This window comes from Molossus molossus, unplaced genomic scaffold (genome assembly GCF_014108415.1).
Source record: "Molossus molossus isolate mMolMol1 unplaced genomic scaffold, mMolMol1.p scaffold_m16_p_25, whole genome shotgun sequence".
Classification (NCBI taxonomy): Eukaryota; Metazoa; Chordata; class Mammalia; order Chiroptera; family Molossidae; genus Molossus; species Molossus molossus.
In genome coordinates, this window is record NW_023425361.1 from 3,419,644 (window position 1) to 3,433,414 (window position 13,771).

General features: G+C 37.4%; 1 pseudogene; it reads left to right on the forward strand.

The window, feature by feature from the left end:
• Positions 1-2,063: 2,063 nt before the first annotated feature.
• Positions 2,064-2,728, forward strand: LOC118641113 (annotated as a pseudogene).
• Positions 2,729-13,771: the final 11,043 nt, after the last annotated feature.

The window sequence follows — 13,771 nt, forward strand, 5'->3', positions numbered from 1 at the left end:
GATACTCTGTATAATTTATTCAGAGCTTACAATATACCTTGAAATTTCATTTGTATTTTTATATTTTTTCAATATCTGTATTTTGAACAAAAATTTTTGTTGACAAGTTTAATAACAGATAAAATGGGCAAATTCTTTTACAAACTCAACATACAAAATTGATACAAGATGAAACTAAAAATCTGAATAGTCCTTTGTGTTGAAGAAACTGAATTTGCTGTTAGAAAAAAATGTTACTTAAAAAATGCCAGCCCAAAATTTTTGGTGTTTTTTAGACAGATGGTGAATTCCATTAAGTATTTGAGGAATAAATAACCCCATTATTATACATAAACATTTAGAAAATAGAGTAAAAAAAACATCTAAATTTATTTGCTAAAACCATCATAACATTAATATATAAAACTTGGCAAAAATTTATAAAAGAAAATTACAGACTAATATACCTCAAGAACATGTGTAAAAATCTTTAATAAAATACTAGAAAACTAAATTCAGTGATGATATATTAACATGATAGCATATCATGTTCAAACAGAGCTTGTCCCAGAAAAAAAAAAAGTTGGAATAGTATTAGAAAGTCAATTAAAATAATTCACCATTTAACAGAAGAATAACCAGACAAAGCATTTGATATGTATCAGCACCCAGCACTCATTAAAAATACAAACTTTCAGCAGATAGAAACAGAAGAAACTCATTCTATTGGATAAATGAAGATATATAAAAATTTATAGCTAACATCAGAATTAATGGTTTAATATTAAATAATTTCCAATCATATTAAAAACAAGGCAAATAGATTATTCCCATAATTTCTATTCAATAACTCCCTGTAATTCCAAACCCTTCCAATAATGCAAGAAAAATAAATAAATAAACATACAAAGATTGGAGAGAAAACTACTTTTCTTATAGATGATGCTCTTTACACAGATCAAGAACTCTAAAAAATAATACTAAAATTAATAAGTGCATTTAGCTATTTAAAATGATGTAAGATTAATGGATTCAAAAAGTCCATATTGTTGAAATATTAGTTCTCTCAAAATTGGTCTGTAAAGTCAACAGAACCTTAATTATAACTCTAGTAGGCTTAGTATTTTGGATAAAATGAATAACTGATTCTAAATTTATATAGCAATGCAAATAATCAATATTATCCAAAGAAAATGAAATAAAAAAGAAAATTGGAGGAATTACAGCTCCTGGATTCAACACTTGCTATCTTGCTATAAAGTCGCAATAAACAATACAGAAAAAGGTTAAGCACATGGATGTGTGTAATAGAATGTGTGTGTGTGTGTGTGCACATCCGTATACAATTTGTTTTCAATAAAGTAGTCATGGTAATTCATTAGAGAAAGAAGGTTTTCTCAACAAACTATGAATAGAAGACCTGTTTACCTATATAGAATAAAAACAGTAGTACAGACAACAAAACAGTGTTATCAGAGGGGCAGGGGTGTGGGGGAAGTGGTGGGGATAAAGGGGATCAAATAAATGGTGACAGGAGACTAGGCTTTGGGTGGTGAGCACACAATAAAGTATGCAAATTTTAAGTATAAGGTTGTATACCTAAAATTTATATAATGTTATCAACCAATGTTATCTCAATAAATTTAATTTTAAAACATGATAGTGTTTTACTTTACCTCATACCATACATAAAAATTATCTAACTGGATCATGACTCCAATATAAAAGTTAAAATTATAAAGCTAGAAACAAACATTGCAGAAAATCTTTGTGAAAATAGAAGAGGCAGTTCATTTATTTATTTATTTATTAGCTAAGGACACATTTTGAAAAGCACAATTTGAATTAATCACATTCAAAAATGCTTTCTATTAAAAAATACCATTGGAAATATTTAAGGCTGAATCACAAAATGAGAGAACATTTCTGTAAAACACTTCTGACAAAGGACTCAGAGTAGACCAAAAACCTAATTTTAAAAATGGACTGATGGTCCTCTCACCAGCCCTGCAAGGCAGCTGCCCGGGACCTGCCTGGGAGCAGGGAGCGAAAGCCGGAACGGGGCGAGATGAGCTCAGTAAGCCATGGGGTTGTTTGGGGAAACCCCGGAGAAGCCGCCCAAAGAGCTGGTCAATGAGTGGTCTTTGAAGATAAGAAAAAAAAGAGGAAAAAAAGAGAGTTGTTGACAGGCAAATAAGAGATATTCAAAGAGAAGAAGAAAAAGTGAAACATTCTATGAAAGATGCTGCCGAGAAGGGTCTGTGTGGTCCTGACCAAGGAGATGATCAGGTCAAGGAAGGCTGTAAGCAAGCTCTATACATCCAAAGCTCACATGAACTCTGTGCTGATGGAGATGAAGAACCAGTTGGTGGTTTTGCGAGTGGCTGGTTCCCTGCAGAAAAGCACAGAAGTGATGAAGGCCATGCAGACTCTTGTGAAGATCCCAGAACTCCAGGCTACCATGCGGGAGCTGTCCAAAGACATGATTAAGGCTGGGATCATAGAAAAGATGTTAGAAAACACTTTTGAAAGCATAGATGACCAAGAAGAAATGGAAGAAGCAGCAGAAATGGAAATTGACAAAATTCTGTTTGAAATCACAGCAGGGACCTTGGGCAAAGCACCTAGTAATGTGATGGACACCCTTCCAGAGCCTGAACTTCGTGGAGCGACAGCCGCCTCAGAAGATGAGGAGGAGGAAGAAGCCCTGGAGGCCATGCAGTCCCGGCTGGCCACACTCCTCAGCTAGAGGCTGCCTGCTGGGCCCTCAGCTCTTCTCATGGCCTGTCCCTAGTTGTGTGCACACTCCTAGGAAGTGGCCACCATTTATGTATCTCTTGCACTACAGCTCTGTGAGCAGGCTTTGCGTTCTGAAGAAGGTTTCCTTCACTCTCTGCAGAGGTTTGGGGTCTCAAAGGATTGTTCTTGAGACCTGGTGTAATAAATGCATCATTTTCAGGAGTAGAAACAGAAGTGTCTTTTTGGAGGGAGGGTAAAGAATTTGGTCTTCTCGCAAAACACGTCTGAAAAAAGAGTTCAGTGCCTGAATGTTGAGGACTCTACATTTTTTTTTTTTTGTCTGTAAAACACTATATAAATGGGTTTAATAAATTTCTGTTTTAACACATGTTCTCATTTTAGGTTGTCATGTGCAATGAACTTCCCAGGTGTTTGCTATTCCAAATTATTTCATATGTGGCCGTGGAAACAGAAGCATGAGACTTGGAAGCACAGGAGAAGGGGTTTCTCCTCTGTGGATGCTTCTCCCCAGCCTTCATAGACAGTGTGTGAGCCAATTAGTACTTTTTGTCATCTGCTTAACCAAAAAGATACTTGGGAATTGTGACCCTTTGTCCTATTTGAATGGCTGTTTCATGTCCTGAAGGGTGGCTAGGCAGGCTTTTCTTCCCTTCCTTCCCATTGCAAGTTGTACCTAGAGAAGACAGCTATGAGATTAGGACCTTTTCAATCATTGCCTATCCCTCTTTGAGCTGGTTGTCTTGGATGCATGAGCTATGGGCCTGTACATCAGCGCTTTCTCAGAGCCTGAGGCTGACCAGTGAGAGGCAGGTGTGGTCACATTTTATAAACAACTCTCACACGTCGGAATATTCCTAAGTTGCATTTATAATTAATTCAGCAGTAGCAATTTTTGTCTGGTTTGACAGTTTATAAAGCTCTTTGTTTGACATAGGTGATCTCATTCAGTCTTTGCATATAAGGAAAACAGCCCACCATATACAGCTGGGTGCAGATCCCTGTGGTCCAAGTCCTCTGTATAGGAAACCAGGCAGGAATACACAACCACTCGTCATAGGTTGGTCTCTGTAGATTGTGGAGAGAAATGCTGAAGTCTCAGATGTCGCTGCAGTGAGGCCCTTCTAGTTTCATCATGCAAAATGGAAATCGTGAATCCAGGGACCATTCTGTTATTCTTGATTTTATCTTCAGAATCTACTTTGTTTTTTAAGTAAATGTTTTTTGTTAGAGCAGTTTTAGGTTCATAATACAGTTGACAGGAACATACAGAGTTCCTGCCTGCTTCCTGCCCCAGCACGTGCACAGGTTTCCCCGCTTTGTGTATCGACGTCCTCTTGGTACGGAAATCATACAGTAGCAGCCTTAGCAAATTGGCTTCTTTCAGTTACTATACATGTAAGTTTCCTTTCTCTCTTTTGGTGACTTGGTAGTTCATTTCTTTTTATTGCTGAATAATATTCCATTGTTTGGAGGTACCAAACTATTTATTCACCTACTGAAGGACATCTTGGTGGCTTCCAAGTTTTGGCAATAATGAATAAAGCTGTAAACATCAAAAACAACAACAACAAAAATGGACTGATGATTTAAATTGAAGTTCAGGAAAGGCTCTGCTAAAATATGGCATCATGGCATATTGAAGACTGTAAGCTGAAGGGATTTGAGAAAAATTATGTGCAGCAAGGGCTTTCTGATCTTCCTCTAAAGGTCATAAGCCCTCATGTCAGATATGCCCTCCATGTGCCTGGAGAAAAGAAACACCCTCATCTCCAAGACACCTAGAACAACCAGCAGGCCTTGCGGCATCCCGCCTACTGCACTTGGCTCATACCCTTTTTATGCTATCTCATTTATCTCAGACTCTCTCTCTACTCTTCACCAAACTCAGCATTAAAACACTCAGGTTTAACTTCTCTGGGTCTTCATTTCCTTATGAAGACTCCTGTGTTGCATAAAACATATTGTTTTCTTTTGTTACACTGTCCCATGTTATAGCCAAGAACTTAGAATGCTAGAGGGAAAAGATAGAATCTTTCCACATAGACACTACACAAACAAGTGAATATAAATAATTTGACAATAAGGCCAAATATACATAAATAAATTCTGCCACATTAGGCCTCAGGTACACACAGATAAAAACAACAGTGGCATTCTACTATATACCTATGGGAAAAGTGAAAATGAAAGGGACTGAAGGTACCAAGTGTTGGCAAGAAAATGTTGGCAAAAATATAAAATAGCAATGGTACTTTTAAAAACTCTTAGGAAGTTTCTTTAAGAAGTTAAGTGCAGGGTCACAATATGACTGATATTTACCAAAAAGAAATAAAAATGTGTGTCCATTCAAAGTCTTGTTCGTGATGATTGCAACAACTCTATCTTTAATAACCAAACACTCTGAACACCACAAATGGCATTCAGGTTTAGTGGACAAGCAACACGTGAAAAAGAGGAAGAGAGGAAGGAAGTAAGAGAGGAAAGAAGGGAGGGAGGGAGGGGGGAAGAAAGGTCTGAAAAATGATTAGTAGTCTCTACTGGTGCTACTTAATAATTTATGTTTTCATAAAGATAGGTCTTAAAAACTGTCAATTGCTTAACATTTCTCCCCTCTACTCTGATTTCCTTAAAGGCAGTAATTATGACTTACTGTGTTTTTTAAAAAAATCCATCACCCTAAAAACAATATTATTGGGAAAATACATGTGCATATATTCGTGTACGCACACACACACAATATTCATATAAAAAATCCTTCCTGTTGCCTTAAATTCTAAATGCAGGTAGGGAATTTTTAAAAATATACGTGGTAAGAATTATCATCACTCTCTTTAGCAGTGCTTGGGCATTTATGTACCACTGACATTATCATAAAACGCAACGTAACCCTTATTGAATCATTATTGCTTTGTGCATTTTATGTTCATTGGTTGAAATGTGCACCATTTGCATGTTCAGTTCTCAGTTGGAGACTTAGGTGCACAACATTTTATTCCCAGAAGTATAACCAAAGCACCTAGAGGAGCTGGGCTAATTATTGAATATTTTAAAAGTACATGTGCATAAACACTAATGTTCCCCTGAGTCTCATATTATATAATTTAGCCTTGTTTTTTTCCTTTTTTTAATTTCCATATGAGCAAAGGAGTATTTTTGTGTTGAAAGGATAAGAGAGAGCATAGCGCACAGAGAGAATGCCAAGCACTGCAAAATGTTATGTTACCCGTATTGATTATTAATGGTTATGATAATATGACAACAATTTATTGACCACTAAACCTATAACCACCAGTGTAGTAAGAGGTTGATGTGAAAGCATATTTTTATGCTGGTATGTCTTATTTCTACAGATGTGGAGACTGATGTCCAGGGTAATGCAAAATCTACTCAAGGTCACTCATATAGCAAACTGGTGGCAGGACTGAGATTTAAATGCTGACTCTATTCATTTGCTCTGCATTTTAAAGCAAAGGTTTTAATTCCAGAAAAATACCTTATAAATAATTTATTTTCTTCCTCCTTCAACCCTCTCTCCCTACTTCCCACCCTCACTTTCTTCTCTCCCTCTCCCCAGCCTCATCTAAGGCATTGTTCCATGGTGGGGAGATCGAAGAAAACATCTCTATTGTGGATTTAATAAAGGCTCTCTGAAATATACTGGGTTTGCTGTGGGTTGTCAAGAGGAAATAGTTTAAGGTGAGAACGATATGAAAAGCAGGCCCAAAAATAAGTGTGGACATAGAACACTTAGGAAGAGAGAACAATACAATTTGACTTGAATACACAATTGATTAGGGTCTGTGAGGGAAAATGGGACATTGGGAAACCATTCCTCACTGATGTTGGCCTGGAAGCTTGATGTGTCCACAGATGTTGGTTGATTCCCTATTTCTTCTCCTTTTGGAAGTGATATCAACAAAGTGGAGGGGAACATTCCTTGATAAATGACACCTCTGTCGGAAAAACGAACCAGTAAAACACTCTGCTTTACGGGAGACTCTGCACACCTCTCTCCAAGTAAGTTCCAACATCACAGACTTGGCCTACTCCATTAACAGTTGGAGCATGGCTTCCCAGGGAAGTGGGCTTGGAAAGGGAAGTGAACAGGAAGTAGTGACAGAGATATGTTAAAAAGAGTTAGGACAATTCTCATCAGCTACTGTGTAGGTGTGGAATTTTGGGAGAATAGAAGCAATGACTAGTGAAGATGTCTAGAGATCATTCTGAGGGCTATGTGCATAAACCTGGGATGCTTTATTTTTAAGGGGGGAAAAAACACTAATTCATATTGATATTAATCTGCAATCAATTCTTTCAGTTCAATCAATGGCACCTGTAAAGTCCCACATTTGACTTCTTTACATATGAATTTGTTAATGGACTGATTATGTGGAGGATGAATATTATCAGAGTTACATAAATATATTAAAATTATTAATTCCCTCATTTCTTTTCCCTTCTTCCCTCCCTCTTCTCTTCCTTCCTTCTTTTTTTTCTTCCTCCATCTCTTTGTTTCTTCTTCCTTTTTTTTTTTTTTGAAAGAATATAATCTTGACATTGTCTCTAGAAATGAAAGCAGGAAGATGAAATGATATGGAATTCAAGGGTAATATCAGTCATTTGGATTTAAAGTTTGAAATATGTTGCTCCATTTTCTGTGTGTCGTGGATAATATACTGAAATTCAGCATGCCTTAGTTTCCTCTATTAATAGAGGTACACGAATCTTGCTATTGTCTCGTCACTGTGCATTACCTCCATCCTCATCAAACATCTAAGGTAAGTAGCATTATCTCCTCTTCTTACAGAAGAAGAAACTGAGTGCATAGTAAGGTGAAATTACCCCAAAGTGATAAATTTGGGATGTTAAACAAGGTCACTGTCTTAAAATGCCTATTTCAGTCAGAAAACCAGAATCATGTAATGATAAAAAGAGTTGCCTTTGGTATCTCACAGACTTTGACATTACCAAGACTTTAGTTTACTGAGTCAGTTTTTTGAAATATGCCACACTGATTATTTCGTACCCATCAAATGATATATCTAAGGAAAACACTCTATGATTTGTCAGCCTCGGTAATAAATGGAGATATAAGATGCTAGCAGTCCTCCAAGTGCTATACAATTTTCACAAGAGCTGATCTGATTAAATAGCTGGAGAAAACATTAAATAAACACAGTTTGGTGGACATTTCCTTATTGTGCTGACCCTGCTGTGACACAAATGATCACTTTCCATTCAACTAACTGTGCAGTTGCAAAGCTTTCTGTCTTGGTTGACATGAATGGCAGAAAGCTTCACTGTGAAAACAAAGCTACTATCTGTAGGATGTTTTCAGCACTAGCCATTTCCAAAAAAAAAAAAAAAAAAAAAAAAAAAAGAATTTATATAATGGCTAAGAAAATGTTTATTGGGAAGTCAGGGGCAAAAATCACATCTCCTTGAACAAGAAAATATGTGACAAATACATCACTTAAAATTATAAATTAAAACCCCTTTGGCAAGTTTGGAAGAAGCAAAGCTTTATTTGTGACATGGAGTGCATATTATTATTATTATTATTAAGAGTTAGAAGGATTAAATGTGACCAAAGAAGATGATAATGAAAATTTGTTGAGAACCAACAATGCATGAGATGGTAAAATGGGCTCAAGTGTACTGATCTTTATCAGGTTCTGTTCATATATGTTCTAATGTTATCTTTCTCACATCGTTAGGATAAAGCTGCCTATATCCTATCCTCTTTTACAGAACAAGAATGAAAGGACAAGTCTTTGGACAAGTCTTTGAATAAGCACAAGAATCAGACCCAAGTGGTCTCACACTGGAGCCCAGGCAGTTACAAACTATGCCACAATCCCTCTCAGATAAGAGACATCAGAGTGCTTATTTCATTTAATATTCATAACAGTCTTGTAAAATATGTATATCAATATTACCTATAAGGAAGCAACATTTCCGAGGAATTGGCTTTGCCAAGTGATGCAGCTAATAACGTGACAAAGAAAGATACTGATCCAGGAGGTATTTTTTTCTACTAATAACTGACTATTCTGAATCACTATTTTTTATATTGTTGTAAGGAAATTATTTCTTTCTGAAATACATACTATGGAAACCTACTCTGCGTCATTCATGGAGGGGTGTACATGAGATGTTTAGGCTAGCGTGAAGTTTAACTCATCACAGTTTTCAAATACCTTAACATGTTCAAAGCTTTTCCAAATAACTCTCTACTGCCTTTGGATTCCCTTTAAAACAAACCTCTGATGTGATTAGTACTTTGTCCCCAAATGACAAGTTGCAAATGAAGCACTTTCCTTTAAAATATCTCCTCACTGACCCAACACTTGGGAACCAGGGAATTGTCATCACCAAGCAATACTTTCTTGCATTTCAAAGAAATACCACAAAGAAAATTAGCATTGCCTGATTTGTACTTGAAGTATAGAGAAAGAATATTATTCTAAAGCTTTAGTATCTGGCTGGAGTGATTAATCACGGGTGATATAATGCCTGTGGCATTTTCCCAGGACTTATATGCTGACCTGGAATTAAAAATTGTATTCCTGTTATTTACTGAATTTTAACCTTAATGAAAATGTTTGACAGTGAAGTGATGGGTATTGATGATGAAACTGAAGCCTTCTTGCCATATGGATAATTGAAGGACACATTTTAAATTAATCTGTGACCCACAGAACCCCTTTCATGGTGATGGTTATTAAGTACATACATCACCACAAAACACCTCAGCAGAGAAATTTCCTCTCCAGAAGCTGAGCTTTATATGCATCGCCTCCCTCAAAATGCAAAAACAAAACTTGATTGTATTATAAGCTTTATAGTTTTTCTTGCTTTTTGGAATATTTACAATTCCAGTAGATATCTCTAAGTTAGCTGAAATCCCTGTCTAATGAAACCAGCACTGATGTGGTTCTTGATGTTGGAGTGTGAGCAAGACAGATGTCATTCTGTTGCCAGTGGATGTGGAGTTCCTGCGGTTTCACTAGGAAAGGCATTTCTGGGTACCTACAATGAAGAATGAGGTCTGGTTGTAATATTTATTTGTGATGCAAAATTGAAGGAGTTCCCCCAATGTCCTATCTCTGTCTGTCTCGCCATGGAAAAATCAGAGCCAGAAACAGAGCAAATGTCCAGAGATCTTGTGCCATATTAAAGCTTAGTCCCAGTCCAACATCTGGGTAGTCTAGTTTGTGTTCCTGGCTGCAAGCTGCAATCCATTGCTGTGCTGCAGTATCCAGGTTCCCACCTGGGGCCTGTATTTAGAGTCCACATGCTAAGGCCACATGGCTATGTGCAGACTATGTGTGAACACGTGGGGCCAGTGTCAGTCATCAAGGGGGGGGGGTCTTTTGTTCACCTGGAATTATGTATTCTCTGGCTTGGGAGAAACCAGGAGCTTTTACAAAATGACCAATCAGCTTCTCAAACTTCTGTGGGCTTCTGATGGGCTCCAGTCATCTCTTTCCCAAGTTAGACTGACAGGCCTATAGGGTCAAGCACCTCTCTCTGCACCATTTTGACTTTATTGTTCATGTACTTATCTCCCACTGCTCCCCCTCCCCCCCACACACACACAAGGAGGTGTTAACCCTCTTAGAGGGACAATGCTATGATTTCTTGGGTTGTGAAGCAGTAGCTTCCTGGGGAAGCAAACAGGCTCAGTGTCCCATGCTGGACATGCCCGACTTCCCTTGCTCTCTCCCTATCAATAACTAGCTAAAGACAGTAACAATTCCTGGCATCATGGGACACCCAGACAATTGATTCTAGCATTTCTTCCTCTTGAAGTCATCTAAAATATTCATATTCATGGCCATCATTTTTACTCAAAAACTAAGCACAGGAGGTAATTTCCACTCAATTCTATAAGAAGTTTGTGCTATCTTCACTTATTGATATATCTTTTTATCTCAATGTTAGTTTATTTATTTTTTTATCTAGTGACTTTCAAATCAATCCAATCTTTTGGAAAGAAATATGATTCAGAACCTGGGAGTCATTTAAAAAGCATTGTTGTTTACCTGAATGTGGCATGTCTATCCTCTTTACCCCCGGAATCATGACAAGTGTAGTAAAGGTGGTTGGCATCTGAGGACTGGTGAAGAAAACATTATTCATGATGCTTGTTGAAGATCGTAAGGAAGACTTTATTCAAGGGGCCCGTCATGGTAGATAGTGGTAAGAACCACAGCAATGGTGTCCTACAGAGAGGGAGAGAGACTGGGCTCAACTTTGAATACAGCCTGAGAAAGTGGGGATTTATAGCCAAGGAGAAAGAGTGGGGGTCAGCAGATAGAAAGTTACTAAGAGGAAACATCAGAGATGAAGAGGATTCTGGCTAAATGGACCAAAGAGGGTTCTAGTGAATGTAGGCCAGGGTGGTCAGTTATCAGCTGGGGGTTATGGAGAATGAAGACTACAGTCAGGCTCAGCCTGTGTGGCTCAGTGGTTGAGCATTAATCTATGCACCAAGAGGTCACTGGTTTGATTCCCAGTCAGGGCACATGCCCAGGTTGTGAGCCCAAACCCCAGAGTGGGACATGCAGGAGGCAGCTAATTGATGTTCTCTCTCATTGATGTTTCTCTCTCTCTCTCCTTCTCCTTTCTTCTCTAAAATCAATAAAGAAAATAAAAATAAAAATAAAAAATCAAGAATACAGTCAGATATGGAAAGTGATCTGAGATTAAAGATGGGGGATTCTGGCTAAACTAACTTAGCAGAATTTGTGCTAAAACTGAAAAATCAGAGACACACACAAAAGTACAAAAAAAAAAAAGCTCAGAGGAACCTGAGTAGAGGTTGATCTTGGAGAAAATCTTTGTCAAGACAGAACATGTCTTCTTAATATTTTCACATATTTAAAATGTAGAATAATAATGATTTTCTAAGAAATAATCTTGAATTCTTCATGATCAGACTGCATGGACAGTTAGTTCTGTTATTGAGTTTCTTTAATACCATTTCAGTTTTTTTAAGTTCCTGTTGATCTTGGTTAATTTTTCTATTTCATTTGTGAACTATCACTTATATTTTTAAAATGTACATTCCCAATTCACAGAAATGAATAAAATCCTTTAAAACACCAGCAGAATTTGGAGGGGGATCTTGATTTCTCCTAATCTTAAAAGAAGCCTGAACTGCTGGCCAATCTAATCCAATTTATCTCTTCTGGTCTTCCACTTGCAACTGACATGGCAGATGTGCCTTCTAAAGTTACCAAAGTCATCAGGCATGGTCACTGGCAGTGATTTCTTTAATTCATTATTTTAAAAAGTGAACTCACCTTGTTTTATAAAGCTGCTGTCAAGATTCTGAGCTCTACACATGGGTGTATTCATACGCCAAGAGTTTCCTAAGGTTGTAGATAGAACGAACCTAAGTCAAAGGTAGCTTAATATCAACCCAGTTGAAAGCAGGACTTTGATAAGAAAAAAAATGGCCCATAAAGACTTCTATTCAAGGTATTGGTACAAAACAAAACAAAAAACTAGCACCATGAGCTAATGTCCTTGAATTTTCTTGATTTTTTTTTTGTCAAATAGCCACTTATATAGGTCTTGAATATATATTATTTATTTGTGCATATTCCAGATTATTGAAAATGATTGCTAAACTTTACCCTTGTCTCTTAGAAGTATGAGGAAAAAAAAGAAAACCAATATGGGAAAAAAATAAAAACATAATAATAGTAAATAGTAAGCGAAAAATTCCTCAGAATTAAAAGGGAAATGACTATTATTGCTATTATTAAAATCTGAAAATTGATGCCTCCCTTAAAATATGAGACTCAAACTAGATATGAGTTCAGGAAAGGGTAGACCCAGTGAACAAAACCAACTGTAAGTGAGGCAACATAGTAGGAAGCTAGGGAAATTCCTTGACAGGTAGAATAAGGAAAACTGAGACAAAATAATTAAACAAAGCCAAACAATTTGGGCAATTTACAGCCAGCTAATGAATCACAAGGTTTTATCTTCCTACCCAAGAACACTTAGGAGCATATCATTTACATATTCCAGACCTTCCCAGGCAGACCAGTGTCAGTCCCCATCCTTCTTCGATGGTGTTCTTTAAAAATAAAACTAAGCAGAAAATAATCCTGACCCCTCTGTATTCACATTTGGATGAATCAACATACAGAAGGACACATCTGAAATGCTAATGAATACTGTATTAAGACCCTCTCCTGAGACCTCCCCTAGGACTTCCACTGGTTAAAGAAAAATAAAAAAAATCTCAAGACAAAGGACCCACTGGTGTGCTCTCTCTCGAGCAAGCCTGGGTCTTGTAGTCTGCTCCCTTTCTCCTTAACTCTAAGGGTGCCAGGGAAACAGTGGGCAGCAGCAACTCTTCCTGAGCAAATCCCTTGAAACTTCCTCCAAGGCCCCCCTTTCTCTGACTTCCAGAGAGCCAAAGCAACTCCTCCTAGTCTCTTTCCTATTACTTCTTCTATCCTAAGTGCTTCCTTGTTTCACTGTCCCCAGCTTTAATAAGTAGACTCTCAAAATCACTTGGACTCGTCTTGTGAAATATTTTCTGCATGAAGTCAAAAACCCACACACTACTGACTGCCCCGAGTAAGACCCGCTCCAGGTCTTGTTCCCGCCCAGTAACATAAGTACTTCAGATTTATCTGTGTAGGTACATATACACTGTAAAATGTAAAACACGTATATGCAGAGAGTACATGTACACATACGTTGGGGTGTACAGCTTGGATGATAAAGCTTTTCTGGGAGGTTTAATTTTATTTTATCATGATTTCATAAATAAGCACATTGAAAATGTGGAAGAACACACACAAACGATTTTATTACTAATTTGACATTTTATCAGTATTGGCTGAGCATGGACAAGTAAAGGACAGAGTTTGCTTGTACTAGGAACAGGAAGAGATTACAGAGTTAACATCTAGGCCAGAGTCGGTAATGTGCATACGTGTTCTCCCACAGCATCCGAGCCAGGCTTAGCATAAATGCTGACTGCATCTGCAAGTGCTGCCGA